Here is a 25074-nt window from a genome sequence, read left to right on the forward strand (position 1 = left end):
TTTGATGAAAATTATATGCTTAACTCTCCTGTGGATTCTACTGTGCTGTCTGTTAGTAGTGATATTGATAAACAAGTGGAGCTACAAGTCACTCACGATGAGAGTGAATCACAGCACCAAGGTGGAGAAGATCAACATGGTGATGATGAATCTTCTAGTCATCAACCAACCTCATCTGAAGCACATCAACAGAGCATAGTACTTGATAGAGCTAGAAAAGTTGGTGTGGGACATCCAAAGAGGTATGGTTTTGAGGATATGGTTGCTTATGCACTGCAGGTTGCTGAGGAGGTGGAGGTGGAAAATCATGAGCCATCTACTTATAAAGAAGTTATTTCTGGTAACGAGTCTGCTCAATGGCTCACTGCAATTGGAGATGAGATGGAGTCTCTGGATAAGACTCAGACTTGGGAGCTAGTCAAACGTCCTAAGGAAAGAAAGATTGTCATGTGCAAATGGGTTTTCAAGAAGAAGGAAGATACCTCACCTTCTAAGGGGGTCAAGTATAAAGCTCAGGTTGTTGCAAGAGGATTCACGTAAAGGGAAGGAGTTGATTATAATGAGATTTTCTCACCAGTAGTCAGACATACTTCAATCAGGGTGCTACTAGCAATAGTTGCACATCAGTATCTTGAACTTGAGCAACTAGATGCGAAAACAGTTTTCCTACATGGGGAGTTGGAAGAGGATATTTATATGACCCAACCAGATGGGTTCCAAATTCCTTGAAAAGAAGATTATGTTTGCAGGTTGAAGAAGTCCTTGTATGGACTAAAGCAGTCTCCTAGGCAGTGGTATAAACGGTTTGGCAGATATATATGATTGAGTTAGGCTACAACAGGAGTCTCTATGATTGTTGTGTGTATCACAACAAGTTGGAGGATGGATGATTGATTTATCTGGTCCTGTATGTAGATGATATGCACATAGTTGCAGTGACCAAGTCTGATATTTAGAGATTGAAGGGTCTTCTCAGTGCTGAGTTTGAAATGAAGGATTTGGGTGTTGCAAAAAAGATTTTGGGGGTGGAGATTTACAGGGAAAGAGGTCAAAGGAAACTTTTCTTGTCATAGAAAGGTTATATTCAGAAGATTTTGTCAAGATTTGACATGTCAACAGCTAAGCCCAGAGATAGTTCAAGTGCGTCCAATAATCATTTGTCTGTTACTTTTGCACCCAAGACTCACTACTACAAAAACGATAGATTCTGGACGCTTAAAGCTCGACGCTCAAGAGTGTGTGCTGGTGGGAATATTAATTCCCGTGTCTGTTTGACGCTCTTGTGCACCCACGTATTATACCAACAACTTTAAGCGTCGGGTATACACGTGCAAGGCACGTATTAATCATGTCATGAATTTGCATTACTAGGAGGGAGAGAAATTGTGCTTTAGTTTAACTCCAAGATTCAACCGCATCGATGTTAACTCCCCTGCACACCACTCCTCTCAACCTCAAACCCTAAAGAATTCATCACTTCCACAATTCAATCCGCAATTTAGATGCAAGAAATCTTTTTTCTCGTTAATCTCTTACGCTTTTCGGCTATGGTGCTTTTGTCATAAATCATGTGAGCAACTACCATAGCTTGGAGGCCGACGCCACAAGTAGTGTGCCGTCGATGGTTGTCGCATGTCGTGCTCTCCTTTCTCCATGGATCCGATCGAGGTAATCTCTCTTTATTTCTCTCTCCCTAATTAAATTTTCGAGATGCATGTGTTTGAAAATCTAGGGTTACGCTAGCGAATTGAATAGTGCTGAATTTTGAACTTTTATCATCATAATCAAATGTGGTACATTTGATTGATTTTAAATTCAAGCTTTGTTTTGTTGTTGACCTTAATCTCTGTGTTGCTAGTTATGTAATCTTGCTTTGTGAAAATTATAGGCTTGAAATGGTGAATATCACCTGAACTAGAGCCCAAATTTCTGTTTGGTTGTGCGTTTATTGTAGAAACATAGAAATTGGAATTAGTCTCTTGTTAATTTTGATAAATATTGATCCTTTAGTATTAAATTCGTATTTTTCTCTCATGTAATGGCTTCATGTTGAAAGTAATGGTTTTTGTGTGCATTTACAATTCTATTATGGTGTCAGTTTGCAATTCAGTTAGTTGTTTAATCCTAATTTCGAGTTCTTAGTAGTAAACGAAGGGAATATAGAAAATTACAATGAAGTACTAATAGAAAAAAGGACAATGAGAAGCTGGAAAAGAGCTAAACTTAGTGAAAGAAAGGATGAACAAAGGGAAGGAATGAAAGTTGTCTCCAATGGTGAGATCAAGTGTTACTTACTGTTTACTAATTCTTGTCTAGTTCCTGAAATAGGTGCTGCTTTTGTCTGATGTTTTGACTGTTTTAGTTTCCTCTAGATGGAAAAGACTAAGGTAATCAATAACTCCCTAAAACTTCTTTTGAATGAGGAGTCACCCTATTAGAACATGTTGAAACTACTCTGAGTTGGTGAGTGTTTTTTTCTTCACATTGTTGAATTTTTCTGCATTCTTAGTAATGAGGAGCTAGTCTTGACCCTAATTATTGTATGTAAAATCATTTAAAGGTAGCGTATAGAAATTATTGTGCATTAAACATATTTGTCATGAACTTTAAGTTCTAGTGAAAGTGGGTTGATAATCTGTACTTGAAACCTCTACAAACACTACTACAAAAGCCATATAATGGTAGCTCTTCTAATGAAAGTGAATTCGAGAATGAAAAGGTATTCCATTAATAAGGTTGAATAATAATATTGTGGAATTATAATGGTAGCGGAGCTTTCATTTTGACTGACATCATTGTAATCCATAATGTTACAAAAAGGTCCTGCTAAAGCTCATCTTAGTGCTAAAAATCCAGCAGCTAATTCTGACAGTGAAGAGGATATCCTTGAAGACAGGTCAGATGAGAGTGACGATGAGCCAGATGCGAAAACGAATAAGATTGGAGAGTGTTTATTTAGGGATAATTGCACTTTTTGTTTGATGTTCAGCTTAGGATTGGGGGTGATTCAGAATTATGTTGGAAATTATAGTAGAGTGAGAAGACTTGTGTAAATATGATATTTGGTCATAATATTATTTCCCATAATACTAGAGCTGCTGATAGCCTGATATTAGATGGTTCAGAGAGTTATTTCTCTCATAGGTGTTTTTTAGGCTTTGTATAGCCTATTGGTTCTGCTCTTGGTCTTGGGGTTTTGTCCCTTGCTGAGCTCATTGTTTCTGGTTTTTTGATGCAATAATATTCTAATCTTGCTTATCAAAAAAAAAAAGATTTTGGTAGGATCTAATTATTTGATTTCTTTCAACAGGGTACAACAACAGTCAAGGGTGCAAAGATAGGTAAGAAAGATAGCAGTAGTGAGGAGGAGAGCTCATAAGATAGCTATCATGATGACGAGCCTCCAAAGGCAAAGCAAGTGGCGAAGGTCTGTTATCGAGACTTAATTTAAATCGCTTCCTTGATGAATGTTCGTTTAGGAGTAATTTAAATTTAAGAGTTGAATTGAAACTTAACCCCCCTTGAAGTTGCAACACTTTTGTGAAAAATATATTTGCTCAACTATAAATATTATCTGTTTATTTCTCTTTTGGCATTCAAATAAATTTTAAATTGGGTAATATCCCAAATCCTAATATATGAAAATTTCAGAATTGATAATGTGTTCCTTTTAGAGATCGTGGGATTGAATTATTAGTCTCCTATTTAGTTATATGGTAATATTATTATTCTGTTGATATTAATTTATCATGCATTTGTATGCTAATCAGGTAGAATCACTAGAGTCTAAGCAACAACCTGAACAAGTTCAGAAAGTGCAAAAGACGATGTGCTAAGATTTATAACACTTAAGCAAGGATAGTTACAAGTATTGTTATGATGGGTGGGGTGAGGGGTGTCTATGAGAAGTTTCCTAGAATATGTCTGGGTTTATGTGAAATGAAGATATATTGGTTTGTTAAAAAATTGTCCATCTTGTAAGCAATTCTAGTAACTAGTCATAAACTAGTAGGGGACTACAGTGTAACAACGTCCTAACCCACAAATCCTCATTTGACTTTTCTTTCGAGGAAAGATTTCCACATTAGGAGAAGGGTAATTTTATAGTTACAAGCATATCTTTGTTAGATTCTTTTTGGGATTAACTAGATAAAAAAAGTAGTTTTTTAAATTTGATTGTGTTAACAATGACTTAAGAAGCTTAGTTGAGCGTAGAGAGCTATGACACCACAATGTTGTTTATATTTTGTGAAGATTATGGTCCCTTAGGTAGATAAATAGTACGTAGCAATTCATTATATACATGCACTGAACATATATATGACATCCTATTTTCTGGTTTCTTGAACTATCCTCAGTTTATCTTAGCTTTATATTTCAGCATTGTAATGCGAAGTGTAATATTCTTCTTTTCCTCGTGTTTTTATGGGGTAAAGGTATTGTAGGTATGTAGATGCTTTTTCTTTGCTCTTCGAGTCATATAATTTTTCAGTCAAAGTTGTGATCTCGTGCGTTTGGTTTAATTTAGTGCATTCACCTTTGTTTTCTATCCCTTCTCCAGTATAATTGGTTTCGGATAAAGGGCTTTTTTATTATACTTGGCTGTAAGTGATTATTTAATTGATAGACGTAGCATTAGCAAAATTTCTAGTGTGAGACTTAAATTATATCATGTTATTAACATGTACTAAATTTTTTTTTTTTGTCTTTTTTATCTCCTTTTGAAGGTATTCAAAAATAATAAAGGTGAAACATATCAAGAACGGATGGATACCTGAGAGGCTAAGAGTCGTTCTAAATTAGCTACCATCAAATCTTGCTACATTTAGCTTGTTCAGGCTTTAGTTTTTTGTGATAGTTTTTCTTATCTTTCGTATTTTCAATTTGCGTGTAGGATGATGTTTTTAGAGAGATTTTGGTTAAGATTTTAGTAATCATGAAATATATGTGTAGGAATTTTAATTGTAGTATGTAACTACAAGTTATAGTATTGATCGATTGAAGTTATTTAATCAAGTTTCATTGTTGATGTTATACAAAATTATGCGTGTGTATGGATATGTTAATCAATTAGGAAAGAAGTATATAAAAAAGTGTACACAAGATCTAGAAAGTTTATTTAATGTCAGAACTTTTAATGGAAAAGAGGAATTAAATTTTTTTTCTCGACGCCGAAAAGCGTTCTAAATATTTATAGACAGCAAAAAGCATTGAGAAATTGGACGCTTTAATGTGTCCCAATATTTCTAATCAGCACCCCCACCAACCCATGTGCTGACACCAAAATGAGAATGGAGACGTTGTATGTCGTCGACAATGGAGGCGCTTTTCAGCGTCGCGAATTACCGACTCAATTGGCTGGACGCTTTTTGGGAGCGTCGAGAGTAAATTTCTTTACGCTTTTAGGCCTCGCAAATAGGGCCAAAAAGCGTCTAGAAGTCACACTTTTTCTAGTAGTGACTGTTGAGGAGAAGGAGTACATGAGTCGGGTTATGCTAGTGTAGTAGGGAGCTTGATGTATGCTGGTTTGCACTAGGTCGGATCTTGCACATGCAGTTAGTATCGGTAGTAGGTTCATGAGTGACCCTGGTAAGGAGCACTGACAGGTAGTCAAGAGGATTTTTAGTTACCTTAGAGGTACGTCTGATATTGGTCTTATTTATGGGAATGATACTCGGTGTTTAGTCACTGGTTATTCTGATTCTGATTATGTTGGAGATGTTGACGATAGGAGGTCCATGACTGGTTATGTATTTTCTCTTGGTGGTTATGTTGTTAGTTGGAAGGCAACTTTGCAGGCTATAATTACTTTATCTAGTACTGAAGTATAGTACATAGCATTGACAGAAGCTGCTAAAGAGGGGATATGGTTAAACGGGCTAGTCAGTGATCTTGGTTTACATCAATATCAGGCTATTGTGTATTGCGGTAGTTTGAGTGCAGTATGCTTAGATAAGGATCAAGTCATCATGAGAGGACTAAGCATATTGATGTGAGATATCATTTTATAAGGAGTGAGAGAAGAATTAAGGTGAAGAAGGTAGGAACTGCTGATATGTTCACCAAGCCGGTTCCGAGAGTAAGTTTCAACATTGTTTGAACATACTCAATGTTCGCGATTGTTAGTTGCCCTCTTGGGGCAAATCTGGGGTCCTTAGGGACTAATCTGGTCTGGTTGTCTTCTGGAACAAAGCTGTTTGTTGGGAGATTCTGAGCGTTATGATCAATGCATCTGTTTTCTAGTTTATTGTGAGAGGATTCAAGTCAAGGTGGAGATTTGTAAGATTAATGCCTTGAATGTGGTCGACGAAATACGTCAAAAGGGGCTTTTTGGAGTACCGCCCAATTGGGTCGAGCGAAGCCGCCCGATTGGGCTTGAGATGATTTTCTCAAACAACTGTTTTGGAGGTCGCTCGATGCAATTGGGTGTGTCCGCCTGATCGGGCACCTCACCAAACTTACGACAAGGCGAGATCCCCCGATCAGGTCCGTGTCAATCTGGGCTTGGCAAAAGTTCCGCCCGATCGGGCGGATGTCCGATTTATGCGGAAACACGTTTTTCGACGCGGAGTATAAATAGGTTATTTTACCTAGTTGTTTTAGACTACGGATTTAGTCTAATTTTCTCTGTAATTTGGTTTTCTTCACGTAATAAAATACTCTCTCTGCCCTTGGACGTAGCCAAATTGGTGAACCACGCAAATTTGTTGTTTGTCTTTCATTGTTTTGCATGCAATTATTTGTTTCTTTCTCATGTCTGTTATAACAAAATTACTGTTAATTTTTTTTAAAAAAAAAATTGTTTGTAGCTTGAATCAAGGGGGGTGTGAGCTATTTGATTCAAGTTAGTTGCTATGTTTTAGGAGCATGTGGTTGAATAAAGTATTATCACTTAGTAATTTGTTCAAGTCAATTAAGTTAGTTGAGTAATAGAGTAGTGTGGTCAAAATAGTGGAGTGTATCAGGTGGGATGTGTTCCTACTTTTTCTATTTTGTTGTTATTTCCATTATTTAAGAAGTCTGATGTCTTCCGTTTTGATTAGCAATGAGGGTATAATGATTAACTTTGTTTGTTTGCGTCTCTTCATCCAATGTCATAACCTTGTTTTCTCTTTTATTAAATCCAACGCTTATAGGATCCTTGGAGTCCATAAACAAAGGAAAATCTTCAAATCAATGCAGAAGCAATTGAGATTGCAGTTGTTAAAAATTTTAAGAAGATGCCCAAGAAAATTGTTGAGGATGAATACAAGGAGAAGTCATAGGTATAAATCAAAAATATTCTAGCAATATTTGCAAAAAGTCTAACCATGATATTGTAGAATGTTGCCATAAAGATAAGGGAAACCACAATGCTGGGAGTGTAGAAAGTTTGATCATGTAGGAAAAAATTGCAGGATCAAGAATGTTGAGCCAATATGGTTTTGATGATGATAAACTAAAGTAATAACTAACAAGGTTTACAAGTTTTATGTGTGCAAGGTTTATGAATTAACAATGGTGCTTTATAAAGATAATAAGTGAAGTTTCTGAGTTGGAACTCCAAGAAAAGAATGAAGTTCCTGTGTTGGAACTCCAAGAGAAGAAGAGCTTTTTTACATAAGTGTGTAATTAGGTTTCTTATGTAAGAAACAAAGATCTTCATAAGGTAATGAATTTGAACTATGGAGTTGTTCCTGTGAATAAAGGAATTATTCCTATGGAACTATGTTAGTGGAACTAGTATAGGAAACATGTGTCTAAAACGATGAACTGACTAAAATTATAAAATAGTGTTTATCAGTTCCTTTGTAAGGAACTGATGAACTGGCACTGTTAAGGAACTAACGAAATTAAAGAAACTCGACAAGTATTATATTGTACAACAGTTATAATGTGTCAGTTGAATTGTTAAAGGCTAAAATTTAGGAATCTGTTTTGTGTTTGTTAAATTCTGATTTTAAGGAAAATATTTTTAAAGGAAAGATTTTATCTTTATTAAAAAAAAATCTTTTTCGGTTTTTGGATAAAATATTTTAAAAGATATTATTTTGATAAAAGGATTTAATTTTGGTTTTTAATTAAAATACTTTTTAATTAAATCAGATTTTTGGTTTACTGCATAAGTGGTTGCTATAATTAAGGAAGCAGTAGAATTTCCATAACACACGTTTAACGTAGATCATGGAGATCATGGGTGTCAAAAGGAACGTGTTCCTCTGGTTAAGGAACATCATGGGAAAATGTTTTTACCCACTAACACATGATCTAAACCACGTTCATTAAACTTACTGCTATTTAAGACAAGCACTTAATGAGTTCAAGTGGTCTGACAAGTGATAATTAATCTAAAAGGTATTAATTGAGTATCACTTTTATTGAGTCAGTACCACCAAAGTTCAAAGTTCCAAGTTCCAAGTTTCATTACCATATGAGTTCATTGTTTCATTAGTACTTTCTATCATTCTACTATTTTGTATTTCGAGTTAGAAAAGAGTTGAGAAGAACTCTTATTGTTTGAGTTTGGGGAAAGGGTTTGAGTGAATCCTGTAAAGTGTGAGGCTTTGAGTGAAGCAAAAAAGAGAAAGGAACTTCGAGTGAAGTTCGAGAGGAACAACAGTTAGAGGGAACTGTTGTTGGGACTTGAGTTGTAGAGGAACTCAAGGAGTGGCCGAGAGAAATAGGTTTATAACAAATGTTTTGGCCTATTATAGTGAAAGAGTTGAGTTTAAAATCCCTAGTGGTCAAGGTTGTTTCTTCTTGTTGGGCCCAAGAAGCTTTTCCTTGTAAAATCTCTTGTGTCTTTTTCCTGTTCCTTTCATTGTTTTATAATTCCGCGAAAAGTTACGTTTATTTCTCACACATACAATTCACCCCCCCTCTTGTAGTGTTCCTATAGAAATAACAATTGTTATCAGAGCTAGATCTCACGAAAAGTAGGAAACCCTATTGAGAAAAAGATCCAAGGAACACGAATTCTACCGAGAAACTCGTAGAAGGTTACTCAACATTACGACCTCCAATGTTCATCAAGGCACAAAACTATCAGGTATGGAGAGTTATAGAGGTTGGAGATTTCAAAGTCACAAGCAAAAATGAAAGGAACGAGGTAGTTTCTAAACCCATCTGTGATTTTGAATCAATTGACTATAAGAAATTGGAAATTAATGATAAAGTTATTCAACTATTATATTGTGGTCTTGGACCTCATGAATACAATCGTGTAGTCACCCACGAAGGAACTTGTGAAGTTAAAAGGTCTAAAATTGATTTACTAATGAATAAATATGAACTTTTTGCAATGAAACCATATGAGGCAATTTGTGAAATGCTTAATCGATTTTCTAACATTGTTAATGAGTTAGAGTCTCTTCGAAAGTATATTTTATCTGAGGAACAGGTTCGCAAAATTTTAAGGAGCTTGCCAAAGGAGAAATGGATGGCTAAAGTAATTGCTCTCCAAGAAACCAAAGATTTCACCAAGTTCAATCTAGAGCAGCTAGCTGGTTCATTGTTAACCCATGAACTCCAGTTAGGAACTCAATATTGTGAAAGTTCCACAAATCGGGTACTTGCTCTAAAGGCTGAGAAAGAGGGAGAAGAAGAGGAAGACTTTGATGTAGAAGAAATTATGAAGCTTGTTCGAAAATTCAAGAGGATGTACAAAAATCTGAAATCGAACAAAACCAAAGGTAAAAATTGTTCTAATTAAAATTTTGAATCTGGTTGCTATAAATGTGGTAGCTTAGAGCACTATATTAAAGAGTGTCTCTCTTGGGAACAAGAATCTGAACCCGAAGAGGAATTTTGGGACAAAGGAACTGCTCAGTTATGTCTAATGGCCAAATCTGACTTTAAGTCTAAAACTGAGTTAAGTATTAATAAGTCTAATCTGTGTTCAAGAAAGGAACTCAAGAAAATGTGGGTTCCTAATTCTAACAACTAGACATTATGAATGCCTTAGTGAGGGGGAACAATATATGGCACCTGTTGTTCCTTGCGTTTATTTACTGAAGTATTTAAATTTCTCTCACTCAAAAGGCATACAAAAATTGTAGAGATTATTTTGTTAAGTAAGTGATGATGTCTAGTTTTTCTCTAAATGGCAAAGTCATCTAGCGTGCATATGTAGAGTTTTTGTGAAATGTCTTCCATATAAATATGTCACCACAATTATTTCTATGTTTTATGCATAGTCATGAATTAAATTTAATAGATGACTCACTGATTTCTATGTAATATTACCCTTATTGTCCATATTGCTAATTGTTAGTCAAAAGGAAGAGAAAGTAAAAAGTGTAGTTCCTTTCATTCAAGGAACTCATTTATTATACATTCGACCACACCAAGTGCATTACATATGAATGTCCAATTATGTGTCTATATTCTCTAAATTATTAAACCTCCTATACCATCATTTATTTTTAAAGATCTCAAAAATTACTCCAAACCTTTCATAACAAATTTACATACCTTTTTCTTTCTATTCAGTTCACTATATATCCAAATGCTTCAATTTGTGTTCTTCCACTATAACTTTAAATATTGTTGATGATGCAACATTTGAGGGGGAACTAAGGAAAGAAAAATAAAAATATGAGAGCAAACAGGAGAATAAAAAGAGAGATGTGTGAGAGGGAGATAGAGAAGAGATTCAACGTTCCATTAGTTATTCAAGTTCCTACTTCTATAAAGCTGTCATAAAATCTATGGGTTCTAGTAGTCCCATGTATGTTCCTTTAGTATCAAATCTAAAGTAAGTAAAAGGAATAAATTAGTTCCTTGAAACTTAAATCAAGGAACAGACAGCGGAATCTATTCAAACTATCAAAAAGGAAGTAAGGAACTGCATGTCATTTGAAAGGAACTAAGGTGTATTTTCAAAGGCAAATCACAAAGTAAATTGAAAGTTTAGGAAAGGTAATGGTGGAGGAACACGTGACCAATTCATATATTTTTTCTTAGCCTAGTCCAATCATTCCTTCATAGAAATGAGCCTTTAATTTTCTCTTTGAATTTTATTGGACATTCTATTTGTTTTCTACTCTATGGATTGCACTTTGGTACAGTGGTGCGTGGTTTATGTCTAGTATGCTTTAGCTTCTTTAACTAATTGATTAACATGTGCATGAGGATGGCTAATATTACTAGATTGATGTTTGAGTAAATTGTAAAAAATTTAAACTCATGTTTGACCATTAATTATATATTTATGGTGGTGTGTAGTGTCACTATAAGTTTGGAAGATTGATCATAAATTCTTGAAAAATAATACGCTTTTTGATGATGTCAAAAGGAGTAAGATAATGGCAAAGAAGCTTATTTATTATTCTTATTCTAGTTCATTCTCTACTTAACATGATCTTGCACGATTATATTATGTTTTATTTGTGTTAGTTTTTATATTATTTTGCCTTGGTTTGTCATCACCAAAAAGGGGAAAATTGTTGAGCCAATATGGTTTTGATGATGACAAACTAAAGTAATAACTAACAAGGTTTACAAGTTTTATGTGTGCAAGGTTTATGAATTAACAATGGTCTTTAAAGATAATAAGTGAAGTTTCTGAGTTGGAACTCCAAGAAGAAGAATAAGTTCCTTGTTGGAACTCGAAGAGAAGAAGAGCTTTTTTACATAAAGGTGTAATTAGGTTTCTTATGTAAGAAACAAAGATCTTCATAAGGTAATGAATTGGAACTATGGAGTTGTTCCTGTGAATAAAGGAATTGTTCCTATGGAACTATGTTAGTGGAACTAGTATAGGAAACATGTGTCTAAAACGATGAACTGACTAAAATTATAAATAGTGTTTATCAGTTCCTTTGTAAGGAACTGATGAACTTGCACTGTTAAGGAACTAACAAAATTAAAGAAACTCGACAAGTATTATATTGTGCAACAGTTATAATGTGTCAGTTGAATTGTTAAAGGCTAAAATTTAGGAATCTGTTTTGTGTTTGTTAAAAATCTGATTTTAAGGAAAATATTTTTAAAGGAAAGATTTTATCTTTATTGAAAATAAAATCTTTTTTGGTTTTTGGATAAAATATTTTAAAAGATATTATATTGATAAAAGGATTTAATTTTGGTTTTATTAATTAAAATACTTTTTAATTAAATCAAATTTTTGGTTTACTGCATAAGTGGTTGCTATTATTAAGGAAGCAGTAGAATTTCCATAACACACGTTTAACGTAGATCATGGAGATCATGGGTGTCAAAAGGAACGTGTTCCTCTGGTTAAGGAACATCATGGGAAAATGTTTTTACCCACTAACACATGATCTAAACCACGTTCATTAAACTTACTGCTATTTAAGACAAGCACTTAATTGAGTTCAAGTGTGTCTGACAAAGTGATAATTAATCTATAAAGGTATTAACTTGAGTATCACTTTTATTAGTCAGTACCACCAAAGTTCAAAGTTCCAAGTTCAAGTTTCATTACCATATGAGTTCATTGTTTCATTAGTACTTTCTATCATTCTACTATTTTGTATTTCGAGTTGAGAAAAGAGTTGAGAAGAACTCTTATTGTTTGAGTTTGGGGAAAGGGTTTGAGTGAATCCTGTAAAGTGTGAGGCTTTGAGTGAAGCAAAGAAAGAGAAAGGAACTTCGAGTGAAGTTCGAGAGGAACAACAGTTAGAGGGAACTGTTGTTGGGACTTGAGTCTGTAGAGGAACTCAAGGAGTGGTCCGAGAGATAATAGGTTTGTAACAAAGCTGTTTTGGCCTATTATAGTGAAAGAGTTGAGTTCAAAATCCCTAGTGGTCAAGGTTGTTTCTTCTTGTTGGGCCCAAGAAGTTTTTCCTTGTAAAATCTCTTGTGTCTTTGTCCTGTTCCTTTCATTGTTTTATAATTCCGCGAAAAGTTACGTTTATTTCTCACACATACAATTCACCCCCCCTCTTGTAGTGTTCCTATAGAAATAACAAAGAATAATAATGAGATTGCCAATTTTGGCAAAGAAAATTAAGAAGACACTTTCTTTAAAGAAGATTATTTTTGAAATTTGTTAATGGCAACAGCATTAGCTGGGAGAGTTGGTGACATGAATACCAACAATAAAAGAAAATTTTGAGAACAAATATTTTGGGCGATAACTGGTGACACGAGAATTAGTTAAAAATAGTTGGTAATGTGGGTACTAACGAGAACATCATAAAAATTGAGAAGACATATTAAGAAGATGGAGGTTGGTTCCCAACATTAAAACTCAAAAGTACATGTTCTATGGTGGATGGTGACAAGTTCATCAATGAGATTGTTTTTGAATGATATTTTATTTGATGTACTTTGAAGTACAAAATTTTCCAGATTATGGGGGTGTTAAAATACTAATCGAGAAAGATCTAGATGATGTGCATTGTAAATCTAGTTGTGAAATGTATAGTATGATATAGTAAAAATGATCTAGAAAAATCTACTACTTATTATCTCCTTATCTAAGTAGTAGCATAGACTATAAGCTAATCGTAGGAGGAGGTAGAAAAATCTGGATTATAGTAGAATATTATACAAGAAGTATGTGAAGTAAAATGTGTCGACCTTGTAATCTTACATATACCGAAGTGTTGTTGTAAAGTTGTTGATTCATAGCCGATTAAACAAAAAGACTTCACACATTAATTTCTACTTTTCACATATATATTGCTACTCCAAATAATTACCAATTCAAAGAAGCAAAATTCACTGCATCTTACGCTAATTTCCAATAAACACCATGTTAAACCGTTGAATTTAGAAAATAACAAAGAGAAAGAAAACTTATGCAAACTTATTGTACTACTATATTAGTTAATCAAGAGACGAATACCTTTAAATCAGAAAAATACACCACTCAAAATACCTAAGTTAAACTAACAAAACAAAAAACCCTAGCCTCCTCCTCTCTCTTTTTTCTTTCTAAAACACTAGCCTCCACTACTCCTTCTTTATCAGTTAGGGGCTGTCATAGATAATTTCATCCATGATAAGCCCCCTTTTTCCTTTTATTTTAAATTTTTAGTTTTTTTTCTTGTATTGTTGAATAAATTAGTATCTCATTATTAGATTTCTTTAAACCCTGTTATGGGGTTTTTAGTCTCTGTTGTGGAGATCTCCTTCTCCCCTATGGGAGTTGTGAGTGTGGTTTTTTTTTTGTTTTTAAGTATGAGAAATTGTTCTTATTGGTTGAAGTTCAAGACTCAACATGAACGTATTGGAATCTCGAATGCGGTAAATATTGCTCAATCAAGAATGCTCTTCTCCAACTATGTCAGAATAATAGACTTCCTCATCAATAGCTGTTTGATTCAGCAAATACAATGAGGCTGCACTGTATTAATCGATCTTGTTCATTATAATTTTTTCGAAGACAAATTTGATTTAAACTTGTTTAATAGTTTTATGTTTTTCTTTAATGTCGATGCCATTTAACCTTCAATTAATGAAATTTCTCTTAAAAAAAACTAACAAAACAAAGCAACAAAATGGGGATCATACCCACGTTCTACTCTAAGAAACAGACTAATTTACTACTACTATAATTTAGGAACTAACAATTCAAACACATCTTGATTTGACTAACTTGTGGATTGACCCTAAAAATTAGAACAAAATAACTAACCGAACTTTGAAGCAATATTCCAACATAAAACTTACTAACATCTAAAAATCTATTAAACGTAAAATTATTATGTTGGCCATCGGACGAGCCAAGTGAAAGTCGTGACAATCTTATTAGGCAAATGTCGCAAAGAGGACTCTATGCATTGTCTAACCTACGTGTCGTGTTAGGTTGTGCTATTGGAACCTTAAAAATTAGAAAACTTGTTTTCTTAGGCAAGACATCAGCGGGCTTGCCCTTCGAACTCGTATCGCGCTTAAAAAAAACCATTGCCCCACAGGCTCACACCGGCTAGTAGTGAGCTTGTGTAGTTCGTGCTGGCCATCATGCTGGGCACTCTCCTTACCAAACTGCACTTAAGAATTTAAGATCGTTTGTTTCAATGCCGAAACTTGAAAGCGTGCACATCAGTTTTCTTAGAATATACTAGTCTTACATGCACGCAGTGCGTGCGGGCGCGTGATAACAAATAAAGTAGAAAAAATAAAATTAATTGGATAGAAAAGCTATCTTTACATTTTATTTTTTCAAAAAACTGATGTTGAGTTTAAATGTCCTACTTTCCCCCCTTTTTCGTTCAAATGAAATAGTTAGTTATCTTTTTTTTTTTTCTTTTTTCCCTTTTTCTATTTTTTGGTGTCCCCATGTATTGCCTTATATAATAGAGATAAGAGCTGATCAAAGGTAGTTAGGCCCAGCCAAAAAATTTCCGATCTTGGGCAGAACATTTTGTCCCGGTTTCGGATCCGACTCGAATTTTTTTTGGCTTCGAGACAGGTTTTGTGCAAGTCGAAAATGAATTTTTTTATCTAAATTTTAGCTCGGCCCGATTTTGTCCCAAAATAACAGGCTTTAGGCACAAAAAATTACCCGAAATTTTGACCCCGTCCGACCCAACCAAACAAATTTTTTAGGAGCGGACTGGTCCACTATTTGTTCACCTCTAGAATTTATAAAACCCAAAATGTTACAGATTTGACTGTTGTGAAGATGATAATTTACCTCATAGACAGCACCAAACCCTCCTTGTCCAAGCAATTTTGAATTGGAAAAGTTGTCCGTGGCATCTTCAAGAGTAGCTAAATCCATAGATGGTAGTCCCTCAGTACTTATCAAGCTACCATCTTCGGTCAACACAACATCTCTTGGGACATTTAAGGTTAATACATTTCGGGTTGTCTTCTCATCTACAAAGAACTCCCTCATGTTAGTGTAGCATTATCCATAATATCAATTCTACATACATATAAATGTATAGTTGAAATAGGAATTCACCTTTTTGTTCTTTCTTCTTTTTCTTATAGTAGACTACACAGCAGATAGCAATCACTATTAATGACAATATTGGAACAACAGTTGCCACCATCAGCACCCTGGTTTTGCTCCTTTTCTCGATACGAACAAATATCTCTGCTTTGAAATGAAAAATGTTGATATAAATTTTCTTTTCTCTCAATATGAATAATTACTGAAAATCAACGACCAGATTTGTTTGAATGTGGGTATTTCAAAGTTTCAACCTTTTTATGATTTTTCTATCAATATATTATTAAACTTGTTAATAGTCAAATAAATAGTATCAAAACCATGGAAATCAAATTGCTAATATAGTATTGTGTGTATATTAGATGGATTTTTGGTTAGGTTGTTTTTAAAATTTTATCCTATCTACATTTCCTTTTGAAGTTTTCAACGACAAAGTTGTGTGTTATGTGGTAGAACTATTTAAACTAAAAGGGCCTCTCAAAAAAAATTAACTAAAAGGTTAAAGAAGAATAAACTTTGATGAGTAGATAAACCTTGTTGGGTAAAGAGAGATATGGGGTAAAATTAGAGGTTTAAACTTGTATTATACGATTTGACTCAATCCTCTAATTTGAGTGTTTGGTAAAGAGAGGTTCCGTTTAGCTGCTTGAGCCCCAAAAACTCTATTTGAAAATTTTGGGGGAGGAGCTTTTTGACATTAGAGTTTTGGAAAAGAATGGGCCAATGATCACCTAAATTTTTTGAGAATTACACTAATAATCAATAAAAAGTACGGCAATAAATTATGTATAGTCTTTACAAATATTTGTCAATTATCTATCATTTACTTACCAAACACTTTTATACAAACAACTAATATAATCAGCTTATACAATCAGCTAACAACTATCCGCTAATTGCCAAACAAGACCAAAATCTAACAGAAATGTGGTGCGCAGGTGTTAAGAATGGAAATCACATATCAATAATCCCACAATGAAAAATGACGAGGGACATGTCTACTTTATTAATCTACAAACTAAGACCAATTGGTTTAACGGTCACACTCTTTTGACATGTACCGTTAAGTTCAATAACATTTCACAAGTTAGTAATAGAGTTGAGTCTCGAATCTATATCAATATATTGAAAGACATTTCTAAACAAGGAATGCTGTCACGTGGCGCTCTCCCTAAGAGAGTTTTAGTTCATTTAATCTATATATATGACATAGGTTTTGATCCCATGACCTCAAGTTCATATACTAAAGAGTTTCACCAGTAGACCTAGTTGTATTGTGTTATCATTTTGAAGTACAATATTGATACATGAAAATTTTCCTTGAAAAACTTCTGCTCTTAAATCTAACTCAAGAACATGGAGGTTTAACATTTAAACGACTTACCATTGACAGCAGTAGCATTATAGAAGCGATATATCTCAAATCTCATATTACAACTGAAGCTAAGAATTATCCCTCCTTGACGCGAAGAACAGCATCCATCAAGATCTCCTAAAGCATTAGTCAAACATGAGCTACAATCATCAGAGGAGATATCTCTGGTACACTCTACTAATCCATAAATGGTGTCATCTGAAACTTCTATCTGTCCAATCGCAAACATTTCACTAGAAGAATTATATGCAGCCTCACGCGATAGCTCATTGTGAATTAACATAGGTATGAATCCATGTATGGATATGTAGAGAGAAAATAGAGAGAAGAAAGGGAGGGAAAATTTGTTATTAACAGAATGAGAGAGAGTTCTTCATTACAACAGAGAAAGAAACCCATAAAGACTACTTATAGTAGTTGAGTTTCTGTTACAAAGTTTGTTACATAGTGTAACAACTTATTATTACAGCAATACAAGAAAGTAAACATTGACTTATTAGACTTATTAGTCTTCATATCCCCCCTTCAAGCTGGACATGTGAGGAATCCACAAGTCCAAGCTTGGAAGCCAGCAACTGATGTTGAGGACCTGGAAGAGGTTTAGTAAGAAGATCTGCCAGCTGAAGATGACTAGAGATGTGAGATGTCTTGAGAAAACCTGCTTCAACCTGCTCCTTACATAGTGACAGTCTCGTTTCAAGTGCTTAGTTCTTTCGTGGAAGACAGGATTCTGCGCAATATGTTGTGCAGCAGTGTTATCACAATATAAATAAATAGGAAGAGGAACATGTATTTTCAAATCTTGAAGCAATCCTTCCAACCAAACTATTTCAGATGCTGTGCTAGACATACTCCTGTATTCTACCTCAGCAGAAGATTTGCTTACAGTTTTCTGCTTTTTAGTCTTCCATGAGACTAAATGTGAACCCAAGAAAATGCAATAGGCACTTAAGGATCTGCTACTGAAAGTACAAGTGCTCCAATCAGCATCACTGTAAGCTTTAAGAATCAAATCACACTGAGCTGAATAGAATAATCCCAGATTCAATGTAGCCTTCAAGTATCTAACTACATACATGGCAGCTTGCAAATGAGGTTTCCTGGGACAACTTAAAAACTGACTGAGATGTTGTGTGGCATATGAGAGATCTGGTCGAGTGATATTGAGATAAAGTAGCCTGCCCACAAGCTTCCTATACTGTTCTGGTTCTTCTAAAATATCCCCAATTTCAGTAGAAAGGCCTAAACCCTTGGGAAGAGGAGAAGAAACTGGCTTTGATTTATCAAGATTCAAATCTTTGATGATGTCTAAAATGTATTTTCTTTGACTCAGCAAAGTACCTGAGTTATTTCTGATGACTTCAATTCCGAGAAAGTATTTAAGTTCTCCCAGATCTTTGATTGTAAAGGCTTGATGTAACTCTTGTTTAACAATATCTATTTGTGATTGAGAAGTCCCAGTAAGCACCATATCGTCTACATAGACTAAGATAATCACAAATTCTCCATGTAAATCACGAGTAAACAAGGAATAGTCTTGTTTGGATTGAGTGAACCCAAGACTAACCAGAAATTTGCTAAGTTCCTTGTTCCACTGACGTGAAGCTTGCTTTAATCCATAAAGAGACCTTTTAAGAAGACAAACTTCACCAGTTTTTGCTTTATCATAACCAAGAGGAGGCCTCATGTAAACTTCCTCTTCTAGATAACCATGGAGAAAGGCATTATTTATGTCAAGCTGACATAAAGGCCAGTGTTTTGCAGTTGCAAGAGAGACAATGACTCTAACTGTTGCTAGCTTCGCAACAGGTGAGAAAGTATGAGTGAAGTCCTCACCCTCTACTTGCTGATACCCAGTAGCAACAAGTCTTGCTTTAAATCTTTCTACACTCCCATCTGCCTTGTGCTTTATTTTAAACACCCACTTTGATCCAATGGCTTTCTTACCTTGTGGCAAAGTAGTAAGAACCCAAGTTTCATTTGTTTCTAGTGCAATAAGTTCTTGTTGCATAGCATGTTTCCATTCAGGAAATTTAATAGCTTGCTGATATGAAGTAGGTTCAGGAATAGAATCCAGATTAGTGTGAACAGAAAAAGAAAGAGAAGTAGAATGAGCAGGAAGAGTAGGGCAAATAAAGTCTTGAAACTTAGCTGGAGGTTTGGAAATTCTAGATGAATGTCTAGTAATAGGAAGAATATCATTATTAGAAGAAAGAGTTGCAGTATGATGTGATGTTGGAGTCAAAGACATAGAAGAAGTAGGTGATGAAAAAGGGACAGTGATTGGAGAATTAATAGGAACAGGAGAATGAATATGTGATATAATAGGAGAAGAATGATTATTGGCAGTAGGTAACTGATATGAATCAGAAGAAGAAGAACTGGTATGAATGGGAATAGAAGAAGTAGAAAGATTATTAGGAAGAGGTGTATTATCAAAAGAAGAAATAGGATCATCAAAGGAAACAGTAGAATTATTATTAGAAATAGAAGAAGATTTAGAAAGTGAAGATTGATGAAAAGGAAAAGAGTGCTCTTGAAATATGACATCTCTGCTGACAAAACATTTATGAGACTCTAAATCATAGACTTTGAACCCTTTTTGTCCAAATGGATAACCTTGAAAAATGCATTTCTTAGCTCTAGGACTGAACTTATCCTTAGTTCTGTCATCATTGTATGCAAAACATAAACAACCAAAGATTTTAAGCATTGAGTAATCAGGAGGTTTACCAAAGAGAATTTCAGAAGGTGTTTTCCAATTAATAACAGAAGAAGGCATGATATTAATCAAATAAGTGGCTGTTAATAAACAGTCACCCCAGAATTTTGAAGGTAATTTGGCATGAAGTTTAAGGGCTCTTGCAACTTCAAGAAGGTGTCTATGTTTGCGTTCCACACGACCATTTTGTTGTGGTCTACCAACAATGCTATTTTGATTAAGAATGCCTTTATTCATGAACAATGATAAACATTGATCTTGAATAATCTCAGTGCCATTGTCAGACCTAATTACTTTAATGGTAGTGTGAAACTGATTTTCTATTTGAAGAATGAAGGTGGAAATTGTCCTGTAGACTTGCAGTTTATTATGAAGAAGGTAAGTCCAAGTGCATCTACTGTGGTCATCTAAGATTGTCAAAAAATAAGAAGCACCTGAAATGGATTTGTATTTGTATGGACCCCAAAGGTCAATATGAATGAGATCAAAACATTTGGCAGCTCTGTTAAGACTTCTAGGAAATGGAAGTTTATGATGTTTTGCATACACACACGTTTCACAAAAATAGTTGTTCAAGTGATTACAATCACATATGCCTAAATGCTTCATCTTAGATAATGAAATGTGACCAAGCCTGGCATGTAACAGATCGAAGGAATTGACAGAAGATTGAGAAGACTTTGAATTAGGAGATTTAGATGATAATGTTGATGAATGAGAATCAGCAACAACAACATTAGTGACTATGGGAAAGATTTTGTGAGAAACAGTAGAAGCTGACTTAGATGAGGAATTTAGAAATACAAACCACCTATTTTAGGTGTTGTACCAAGAATGTAATTGTTTTGAGAAAGAGTAAAGACACACTCATGTGGTCTGAAAACTACTTCAATACCAGCATCATCTATCAATTTTCCAACTGAAATCAAATTATGCTTAAAACTAGGCACATACAAAACATCTTTGAGAATCAAATTAGGAAACACAGCAACACTTCCAATTTCAGAAACATAAGAACAAGTTCCATCAGGCAATCCAATCTCAACTTGCTTTACTAAGGTTCTTTTATGCATAAATAATTTATCATCAAAAGCCATATGATCTGTGGCACCAGAATCAACAATCCAAATATCAGAAGCAGATGTATTGAAATTAATACCTGCATAATTGGCATATGAGACAAAATTGTTGGAAGATTCTCCAACAATTTGTTTTCCTTTCATTGCTTTCATAACCTCATTCATAATAGATTGCATCATAGTAGCATCAGGAACTTCAGCATTGTTATTTTGATAAGAAGAAACAGGTCCAGCAGCATTAAAATCAAGAGGATCATCTCCTGCATAACTGATATGCTCTGGAGCAGATACATGTGCAGCAATTTTAGAAGGAACTCCATATTTCTTTGTGAACCACTCTGGAAAACCTTTCAGCTTGAAACACACATCCTTAGTATGCCCTTGCTTCTTACAGAAATCACACATTCTCTCCGATTTATCTTTTCTCCAATCTTTCTTGAAAGAACTCCTAGCATAAGACTGTTGTTTCTGCTGAACAGCAAATGCACTAACCTCATGATTTCCTGGACTAGAATTCATACTACTAACTTCCTTTTGTTTTTCAATCTGTTGAGCCAAATAGAATGCTCTACTGATAGAAGGTAGAGGATCCATAGCAAGGATATTGCTAATGGCATTATCAAAGCCACTATTAAGGCCTAAAAGAAACTGCATTAGCTTCTCTTCAGATTCAAACTCAGACAACCTTTTCAAGAAACTACAACTACATTTCAGCAATACACCACAAGTACAAGTTGGCAGACTTCTCAAATTTTGTAACTCATCCCAAAAACGCTTCAATTTCCCATAGTATATCATAATAGACTGATTTTCTTGCTTGAGATTGTCCAGTTCTCGTTTCAACTGATAAATTTGAGGTCCATTAGATTGACCATAACATTCACCAATTTCATTCCATAATTGTGCTGAACTTTCTACAAATGTAAAATTCTCTCCAATTTCTTCATTCATTGAATTCATTAACCAGCAAATTACAAGATAATCGCATCTCATCCAGCGATTATAATCCTTATGTGATTCATCAGGTTTAACAATTGTTCCCTCAATAAAACCTATTTTGTTCTTCGCAATTAGAGCTCTCCTCACATTACGTTTCCAGCCATTGTTGTTAAAATCCCGATCCGAATCTTACGATTTTACGATCCTGGAGGACCCCACCGATCCCGATCCTACATAGGATCTTAATTTTGTAGGATCTTTCGATCCTGCTCAACCACAAAAACTCACATGGTAGGATCTTAACACGATTCTACGATCCTACGACTCTACGATTCGATCCTACCATATAAAAATCATAAAGTAATTTCACATATTATATTTCTCCTATTAGATTTTGATCGCATGTTATTTCAATCTTATTGTATTGAAAAACTATCATCATTTGCTAACTAAGAAAATCATTATTAATATGTGTAAATTTTTAACATGAGGTTCTCACCATATTTTAGTATAATTATCTCTATTTCACCAAATTGTAGGATCTTACGATCCTACGATCCGATCCCACCGATTCGATTCTACCAGCCCCTACGATCCAAAGTAGGATCCCGATTTTGATAACATTGTTTCCAGCTAATAAAATTGCTACCATTGAGATTAATCGATACAAGTTTACTAGCAGTTTGATCTGAACTAGTGATATAGAAAGGATCATTGTAAGCAATGCTTACATTTCCAGAATTCAGATTAGAAGAAGATGAAACACCTCCATTTTCATCAGTAACTTCGAGTTCCACCATTTTAGCAAAGAAAAGGAATCGCAATTGTTAGAAAGATTTAGCAGAAGGAAGAACTCAAAGATTATAAGAATTTTCGCAGAAAATTGATCGATTTCTGCTCTGATACCATGTGAATTAACATAGGTATGAATCCATGTATGGATATGTAGAGAGAAAATAGAGAGAAGAAAGGGAGGGAAAATTTGTTATTAACAGAATGAGAGAGAGTTCTTCATTACAACAGAGAAAGAAACCCATAAAGACTACTTATAGTAGTTGAGTTTCTGTTACAAAGTTTGTTACATAGTGTAACAACTTATTATTACAGCAATACAAGAAAGTAAACATTGACTTATTAGACTTATTAGTCTTCATACTCATCCATTAATCGCGATAAGGCTGCACTGGATATAGTGGGATTGACAGTATTATTCTCATATTCATACTTTCCTGTAAATGTCATGGAAGAGAAGAACATATAGTACGAATAACGAACTTGACATATATCAAACCATATGGTAGCTTCGATTGTTTTACATTGTTGGAGAATCTCTCGGCTAGCATCTCGAACACAACGGTCACATTCGGATGCCAACACGTCTCCCTTGCAAAGTGCTTGTGCGTAAACGTTGTTCGTATCATTGCCTACAGAGCCATTATAGAAGCCTGAGATGGATGTATTTGTAGGAAGAGAATTCAGAGAGGTTTGGAGATTAAGCTCAAAAATGCTATTTGGTGTATAATTTCCTGTTTGATCATTTGGTGGACACGATGTGAAGAGATGATCTGCGCTTAAGACATTAGTAGCTAGAGAATAGAAAACAAATGAACAAAGATTAAGTGAGAGTTTACTATTTCTTTTCATCTTTTTAGATAGGGGTGTTTAGATGTCAAATGGTTTCACATTTTTGTAGAGTCGGAGAGATTATAGAGGTTTTGGCTTTTACAATAAAGCATTTAGAAGTCGTTGGCTTTTTTTTTTCTCTAACTAGTAATTTGTTACGATACTTATCAGTTTGTTAGCATAATATTAGGGATAGAAAATATCTTCTAGTTATCTTATTCTGATGTATAGGAAAGTTGTTATATTTGTTATGCCATCCCTTGATTCTCTCCTTATGAAGAGATACCTATGTATTATATATTACGTAATATGGAATGAGAAGGCCAAGCTTTTACGGTGCATTATCACTTTGTCATGGTATCAAGAGCAGGTTCATAAAAGTTCCACAAAAACCCACAAAAGTTCCGTTTTTTTTCGGTCATGGCCGGAGATGCAGCAGCTCCGCCGCCACCGCCTCCTCTAAAAATCGATCCCTCTTCTCCCTTCTTTCTCGGTCCTCAAGACCGTCCGGGTGACTTCATCACTCCCACCCGATTAACCCATGAAAACTATGCCGACTGGGCGGCCGATATTCGGCTTGCTTTGCTTGCTCGCCGCAAATTTTGCTTCGTCGATGGGACCATCTCATCGCCTGTTCCTCCGTGTACTCCCTCGGATTGGCAAACCCTTCACGCCATGCTTGTTTCTTGGATCACAAACACCATCACACCTGAGGTAAAAAGTACTTTAACTAAATATAGTGAGGCTAGTCGTTTATGGGCGCATCTTAAGCAATGTTTCTCTATTGTTAATGGCCCTCGCATTCAACAAATTAAATCTTCTCTTGCTCGTTGTGAACAAACTAAAACTATGCCTGTTTCTACCTATTATGGTAAATTGAATTCTTTATGGGAAGAACTCTCTTTACTTGAACCTCCAATCTCCTGTTCTTGTTGTTCAAATTGTCATGTTTCTGATTTATATACGGAACGACGTGAAACCGCCAAATTGCATGAATTTCTTATGGGACTATATTCAGAATTTTATGCACAGCTTCGTACAAACATTCTGTCGACCGAACCCTTGCCCACGCTCGATCGAGCGTACCACTTAGCCGTCCAAGACGAACGGGTCCGTCTGGCCCAAACTCCCACTGTCCAGCCTGGGCCGAGTGAGGCTCTCGGTTTCTCGGTCCAGGTCCATTCCGGTTCTGGTAGCCGCGGTCCACGCCTCACGTGCACCAAGTGTAACAAAAACGGCCATGATGCCGCCTCCTGCTGGGCCCACCTCACTTGTTCCCACTGCCACAAGAAAGGTCACGGTCAGGCTCACTGTTATGATCTTCACGGTTTTCCGGACAGAACCACCAAGGGCGGGGCTGGTCGTGGTCGTGGTACCCCACCTGCCCGCGCTAATGTCGCTGCCTCCATTCTTGGCGAGCCACCTGCGGCCCCTTCTACTTCCTCTCTCTTCTCATCTGACCAGTGGAAAGCATTAGCAGGAT

The 25074-nt window shown here is 35.2% G+C and overlaps 1 pseudogene; it reads right to left on the reverse strand.

Moving 5' to 3' along the window:
- The window catches only part of LOC125492881 (cysteine-rich receptor-like protein kinase 44), a 35472-nt pseudogene extending 11860 nt beyond the window's left edge, over positions 1-23612 (reverse strand).
- Between the last annotated feature and the right edge of the window lie 1462 nt (positions 23613-25074).

Source organism: Beta vulgaris, chromosome 8, assembly GCF_026745355.1.
Source record: "Beta vulgaris subsp. vulgaris cultivar EL10 chromosome 8, EL10.2, whole genome shotgun sequence".
NCBI lineage: Eukaryota > Viridiplantae > Streptophyta > Magnoliopsida > Caryophyllales > Amaranthaceae > Beta > Beta vulgaris.